Below are 7,854 nucleotides of genomic sequence, written 5' to 3'. Positions count from 1 at the left end.
GGTCATGCTCCAGCAGTCGACCAAGCACCTTGTGCACCATAGCCACATGCTCGGCGCGAGTAGCGGAGTATATTAGAATGTCATCTATATAAACCACTACTCCCTGTCCGTACAGGTCCCTGAAAATCTCATCAACAAATGATTGGAAAACTGATGGAGCATTCATCAACCCGTACGGCATGACAAGGTACTCATAGTGCCCAGATGTGGGACTAAATGCCGTCTTCCATTCATCCCCTTTCCGGATACGCACCAGGTTGTAAGCACTCCTGAGATCCAATTTGGTGAAGAAACGCGCCCCATGCAATGACTCAGTCACACTGGCTATAAGAGGCAGAGGGTAACTATACTTCACAGTGATCTGATTTAAACCTCTATAGTCAATGCACGGGTGCAAACCTCCATCTTTTTTCTTCACAAAAAATAAACTCGAGGAGGCAGGTGAAATGGAAGGTTGAATGTATCCCTGTCCCAGAGAGTCGGTGACATATGTTTCCATAGCCGCCGTCTCCTCCTGTGACAGAGGATACACGTGACTACTGGGAAGTGCAGCGTCTGCCAAGAGATTTATTGCACAATGCCCCCGTCGATGGGGTGGTAATTGAGTCGCCTTCTTTTTACAGAAGGCGAGAGCCAAATCGGCATATTCAAAGGGGATGTGCATGGTGGAAACCTGGTTTGGACTCTCCACTGTAGTTGCTCCTATGGAAACACCTATACACCTCCCTGAACACTGACGTGACCATCCTGTAAGAGCCTTCAGTTGCCACGAAATAGTGGGGTCATGATAAGCCAACGAGGGAAATCCCAATACCCCTGGAAACGCAGGAGACTCAATCAGAAAAAAATGAATTCTCTCCTCATGACCTCCCCCGCGTTCTCATACAAAGTGAAACCGTGACCTCCCTTATAAGACCCGATCCTAAATGACGACTATCTAAAGAATGTACAGGGAAGGGCACATCAACAGGAACAATAGAAATCCCTAAACTACGAGCAAACACACAATCAATAAAGTTCCCAGCTGAGCCTGAATCTACTAGCGCCTTATGCTGAGAATTCGGGGGAAAACTCAGGGAATTCTATAGAGAGAAACATATGCGCAACAGGAAGCTTTGGGTGAGTTTGGTGCCTACTCACCTGGGATGATCCACCAGCACCCTGCCTGCTGCCTCGATATTCTGGGGTACCTCTCCAGCACCGACCAGCAGTGTGTCCTCTGCGGCCACAGATGGTGCAGGAAATAGCTCCCCCTCCAGTCTCCCTTAGAGCAGCACCCCCGAGCTCCATCGGTGTAGACTCGGAGGAACTGGGGGATGGAACGAATGGACCCCGATCTGGACGTCCGCGGGTAGCCAACAGGTTATGCAGCCGGATGGATAAATCCACCAGCTGGTCGAGGGTAAGAGTGGTATCCCTGCAGGCCAGCTCCCGACGGACGTCCTCTCGTAGACTACATCGGTAATGATCGATCAGGGCCCTCTCATTCCATCCCGCGCTGGCAGCCAGGGTCCTAAAGTCCAGTGCGAAATCTTGAGCACTCCTCATCCCCTGTCTGAGATGGACATAGCATAGGCCCACCCACTTGGGAGCCAGGCCAACCCACTGGGGAGCCAGACCCAGCCAGTCAGCATGCCAATTGCACGCTCCCTCAAAACATGAGACATCTGTGGCATTGTGTTGTGACAAAACTGCAAATTTTAGATTAGCCTTTTATTGTCCCCAGCACAAGGTGCAACTGTGTAATGATTACACTGTTTAATACGTTTCTTGATATGCCACACCTGTCAGGTGGATGGATTATCTTGACAAAGGAGAAATACTCACTAACAGGGATGTAAACAAATGTGCGCACACAATTTGAGATAAATGAGCGTTTTCTGCGTATGGAATATTTCTGGGATCTTTTATTTCAGCTCATGAAACATGGGACCAACACTTTACATGTTGCGTTTATATTTTTGTCCAGTAATATGTTCTGATATTGTGAACTAAACAATTTAACTTCAAAACATCTTAATACATGTAGATTAACAGCATGTAGATTAACGTCATATTATGTGTTGACAAGGATTGAGATGTAATTTGTAAAACACATGGGTCTATTTTATATGTTGTTTTAGTTATTAAATCATGGATACCAAGTATCCTATTAATATCCCACAGGACCTATGTTTTCATTATACATTTTATAACTTTGGGATTCAATTATAGATTCAAATGTATTTAGACATCAAGACGGCAGAATTGTCTTCATTACATTTTTTGAAAACGTTTGCTCAATCAGGTAAGTCAATTAAGAACTAACTCTTATTTGAAGAACTGTTATTTGAAATGAAGACATGTACGACTATCTTTGTAGCTTGGTGTGGACAGTAGACCTGGAGTCATAACAGTGATCTGATGGATGAGACCCCTGCAGTCAGAACAGTGATCTGGTGGATGAGTCCCCTGGAGTCATAACAGGGATCTGATGGATGAGACCCCTGGAGTCAGAACAATGATCTGATGGATGAGTCCCCTGGAGTCAGAACAGTGATCTGATGGATGAGACCCCTGGAGTCAGAACAATGATCTGACGGATGAGTCCCCTGGAGTCAGAACAATGATCTGACGGATGAGTCCCCTGGAGTCAGAACAGTGATCTGATGGATGAGTCCCCTGGAGTCAGAACAGTGATCTGACGGATGAGTCCCCTGGAGTCAGAACAGGGATCTGATGGATGAGTCCCCTGGAGTCAGAACAATGATCTGATGGATGAGACCCCTGGAGTCAGAACAGTGATCTGATGGATGAGACCCCTGGAGTCAGAACAGTGATCTGATGGATGAGTCCCCTGGAGTCAGAACAGTGATCTGGTGGATGAGTCCCCTGGAGTCAGAACAGTGATCTGACGGATGAGACCCCTGGAGTCAGAACACTGATCTGATGGATGAGACCCCTGGAGTCAGAACAGTGATCTGACGGATGAGACCCCTGGAGTCAGAACAGTGATCTGACGGATGAGACCCCTGGAGTCAGAACAATGATCTGACGGATGAGACCGCAGAGTTTCACTACAGCTATGTGACCACAGCTTTATTATTTCTTCATGCCAGAATAGACCAGACTCTGACTAATATCTATCTATCTATCTATCTATCTATCTATCTATCTATCTATCTATCTATCTATCTATCTCTCTCTCTCTCTCTCTCTCTCTCTCTCTCTCTCTCTCTCTCTCTCTCTCTCTCTCTCTCTCTCTCTCTCTCTCTCTCTCTCTCTCTCTCTCTCTCTCTCTCTCTCTCTCTCTCTCTCTCTCTCTCTCTCTCTCTCTCTCTCTCTCTCTCTCTCTCTCTCTCTCTCTCTCTCTCTCTCTCTCTCTCTCTCTCTCTCTCTCTCTCTCTCTCTCTCTCTCTCCCTCTCTCTCTCTCTCCCCCACACACACCACACTCACACCACACCACCACACACACACACACACACACACACACACACACACACACACCTGTGGAGGCTTCTGAGGGGAGGACAGCTCATAATAATTGCCAGAGTGGAGTGAATGGAATGGCATCAAACACTGACACACACACTCCAGAGGGTCAGATACCAACTAGATGTAGAAATGCAGCTGTCTCTTAGCACTAGTCATGTGTTTGTTGATGTATGTTGGTCATAGTCTTGGACACTTTCTGCTTGAAGACATGCCTAGTTTTCACCTTTAGCTCTTTGAAGTCTGAGTTGTCCAACTTTAGAATTGTACAGATCACATCAGCATCCCTTTCTAAAGGATCATCTGTCGTATTTTGGAATTTTTACACTCCAATTGGAATTGCCTCACTTTGTTATGTAATAGATTTAAATCAGTTATCATGTTGGAATTTGCTGTCAGAACTCCTTAGAGTGTTAACTCGACCACACGGCACTACAGAGGGTATTGTGTACGGCCCAGTACTGCCATCCAGGACCTCTATACCAGGCAGTGTCAGAGGAAGGCCACAAAAATGTTAAAGACTTCAGTCACCATAGACTGTTCTCTCTGCTACCGCAAGGCAAGTGGTACCAGTGCTCCAAGTCTGGAACCAACAGGACACTGAACAGCTTTTACCCCCAAGCTATAAGCCTGATAAATAGTTAGTTAAGTAGTTAACCAACAGGACCCTGAACAGCTTCTACCCCCAAGCTATAAGACTGATAAATAGTTAGTTAAGTAGTTAACCAACAGCTACCCGGACTATCTGAGTTTACCCTTTATGCACTCTTAACTGTTTATCATTTACTCTGCTGCCTAGTCACTTTATCCCTACATATATGTACGTACATTTGGGGCTCCCGAGTGGCGCAGAGGTCTAAGGCTAGAGGTGTCACTACAGACCCTGGTTTGATTCCAGGCTGTATCACAACAGGCCGTGATTGGGGAGTCCCATAGGGCGGCTCACAATTGGCCCAGGGTCGTCCGGGTTTGGCCGGTGTAGGCCGTCATTGTAAATAAGAATTTGTTCTTAACTGACTTGCCTAGTTAAATAAAGGTTAAATAAAATATGACCTTGTACCCCTGCACATGGACTCGGTACTGGTTCCCTGTATATATAGCCATGGTATCATTACTCACTGTGTATTTATTCTTTCTGACTGTATTGTGGGATAGGACCGGGATAGGACTGGGATAGGACTGGGATAGGACTGGGATAGGACCGGGATATGACCGGGATAGGACTGGGATAGGACCGGGATAGGACCGGGAAATAAGTATTTCACTGTTAGTCAACACCTGTTGTTTACCAAGCATGTGACTAATATTTGATTTGATTTGATAATTGATTCAATGCATAATGAAGGCTTAATCAATACTATTTGTAATAATGTATCTCTGTTTACATCTTATCAAAGCTTGAATAGTGTCAGGTGGGATTAGTTTGGAAGGATTGGAATGTCTTGTTTTAGAATGTCATGGAAAGTGGTATGTTAGTCAATAGCTGTGGATATATCTTGTTATACTACAGTGCTGAGGTCCAGGCTAAGGTGCCCTTCATCTAAACTGGAATGACAATAATGCAGCACATGGGTGAACTGGTATTTTTCCACAGTCCCTGCCACCAGACACCTACCCAGCTGGATAGCTTAGCTCAGTGCAGAGCAGAGCAGGGTAGGGTGGAGAAAAAGGGGCCATCTCCTTCAAGCACTAATGTCACTGTCAATATACTTTATCTGTGCTTGATTGAGCTTGTCTGTTGCAATGGAACCAAAAGAAACGTTTAAAAAAAAACTGCAAACCCAACCACAGACAACACAACTAAGTATTGTATTTTAATCCCACTTCGCTATCCAAAAATACAGTACAACAGACAGACAGATCATTTGTTTTCAGAGGAGAGTAGCAGATTATTAATTTATAAGTGTCTTGAAAGCGAGAGGGAGATAGTGGTTAATCAACAGCTAAAGGGAGGTAGTGGGTTTATTGACAGCTAAAGCGAGATAGCTAGAGGGAGACTGTGGATTTATTGACAGCTAGAGGGAATCAGTGGTTTTATTGACAGCTAGAGGGAGATAGTGTGTTTATTGACCACTAGAGGGAGATAGTGGGTTTCTTGACTAGATGGAGACAGTGGGTTTATTGACAGCTAGAGGGAGATAGCTACAGGGAGATAGCAAGAGGGAGACAGCTAGAGGGAGACAGCTAGAGAGACATAGCTAGAAGGAGATAGAGGATATGGAGACAGCTAGAGGGTGATAGCTAGAGGGAGACAGCTAAATGTAGACATATAGAGGGAGGTAGTAGGTTTATTGACAGCTAGAGGGAGACAGCTAGAGGGAAATAGTAGGTTTATTGACAGCTAGAGGGAGATATGTATTAGATTGTGGGTTTATTGACAGATAGAGGAAGATAGCTAAAGGATATAGTGGGTTTACTGATAGCTACAAGGAGTGAGTTGATTTATTGATAGTGGGTTTATTGACAGCTAAAGGGAGACATTGAGTTTATTGACAGCTAGAGGGAGATAGCTAGAGGGAGACAGTAGGTTTATTGACAGCTAGAGGGAGACATTGAGTTTATTGACAGCTATAGGGAGATAGCTACAGGGAGATAGCTACAGGGAGACAGCTAGAGGGAGATAGTGGGTTTATTGACAGCTAGAGGGAGATAGGATAGTGGGTTTACTGACAATTAAAGGGAGATAGCTAGAGAGAGATAGTGGGTGTATTGACAGCTATGTGGAGATAACTACAGTGAGATAGCTAGAGGGAGATAGGATAGTGGGTTTACTGACAGTTAAAGGGAGATAGCTAGAGGGAGATAGTGGGTTTATTGACAGCTAGAGGGAGATAGCTAGAGGGAGATAGTGGGTTTATTGACAGCTAGAAGGAGACAGTGGGTTTATTGACAGCTAGAGGGAGACAGTGTGTTTCTTGACAGCTAGAGGGAGATAGCTGCAGGGAGATAGCTAGTGGGATTTAGTTAAAAGGAGATGGTGGATTTATTGACAGCTAGAGGGAGATAGAGGTTTATTGACAGCTAAAGGGAGATAGTGGATTTATTGACAGCTAGAGGGAGACAGCTAGAGGGAGATAGCTAGAGGGAGACAGTTCGTTTATTGACAGCTAGAGGGAGACAGTGGATTTATTGACAGCTCGAGGGAGATAGCAACACAGAGATAACTAGAGGGCGTTAGCTAGATGAGGATAGTAGGTTTATTGACAGCTAAAGGGAGATAGTGGATTTATTGAATGCTAGAAGGAGACAGCTAAAGGGAGAGAGTGGGTTTATTGACAGCTAGCGGGAGATAGAGGGTTTATTGACAGCTGAAGGGAGATAGTGGATTTATTGACAGCTAGAGGGAGATAGTGGGTTTATTGACAGCGATAGGGAGATAGCTAGAGGAGATAGGGTGTTATTAACACCTAGAGTGAAATAGCTAGAGGGAGATCATGGTTTTATTGACAACTAGATGCAGATAGTTAGAGGGAGATAGCTAGAGGGAGCCAGTGTGTTTATTGACAGCTGAAGGGAGATAGCTAGACAGAGATAGTAGGTTTATTGACAGCTAGAGGGAGAAAGCTAGAGGGAGATAGTGTTTTTGGACAGCTATAGGGAGATAGCTAGAGGGAGATAGTAGTTTTACTGACAGCTAGAGGGAGATAGTTGATTTATTGATAGCTAGAGGGAGATACAGTAGCTAGAGTGAGATAGCGAAGTGGAGATAGTGGGTTTAATGACAGCTAGAGGGAGAAAGTGGGTATATTGACAGCTAGAGGGAGATATCTAGAGGGAGATAGTGGATTAATTGACCGCTAGATAGAGACGGTGGGGTTTATTATCCCCTCAAGAAAAAAAATGTCCCGAGTCTGAATCTAGCTGATGATCCCTGTTGTAGGCTATCTATTGCTTATCTTCTCCAATGGTCATTTATTATCAAGCTTTAAGAGATTAGGATCGGTCCTAAGAGACTTAAGGTGTTGTATTATTTTGTGTAATAAGATCCATATTTTACTCCACAGATCTTCCTGAACAAACCCATTCGGAGTGGATGACAGTACGGTAGAATGGACGAAGGAACAGTCGAACAAGAAAGTTGTTGTTACTAGCTCTTGGTGGACAATATCTAAACGACAAGGGCTGGTGTCACCACAACCAGCTCCGGTCCACAGACCCGTGTAGTGCCCAGCCTCGACCCCAGTCTGCACCCACCTGTTGGCCCAGTGACCTCCTACTGACCCAACCCCAGCCTGCACCCACCTCTCAGGGGCCTCCTACTGCCCCAACCCCAGCCTGCACCCACCTCTCAGGGGCCTCCTGCTGCCCCAACCCCAGCCTGCACCCACCTCTCAGGGGCATCCTACTGCCCCAACCCCAGGTTGCACCCACCTCTCAGGGGC

The sequence above is a fragment of the Salmo salar genome, chromosome 13, assembly GCF_965601325.2.
Source record: "Salmo salar chromosome 13, fSalSal1, whole genome shotgun sequence".
NCBI classification, from domain to species: Eukaryota; Metazoa; Chordata; class Actinopteri; order Salmoniformes; family Salmonidae; genus Salmo; species Salmo salar.
The sequence above is the reverse complement of the archived record's forward strand: the minus strand, read 5'-3'. Positions refer to the sequence as shown.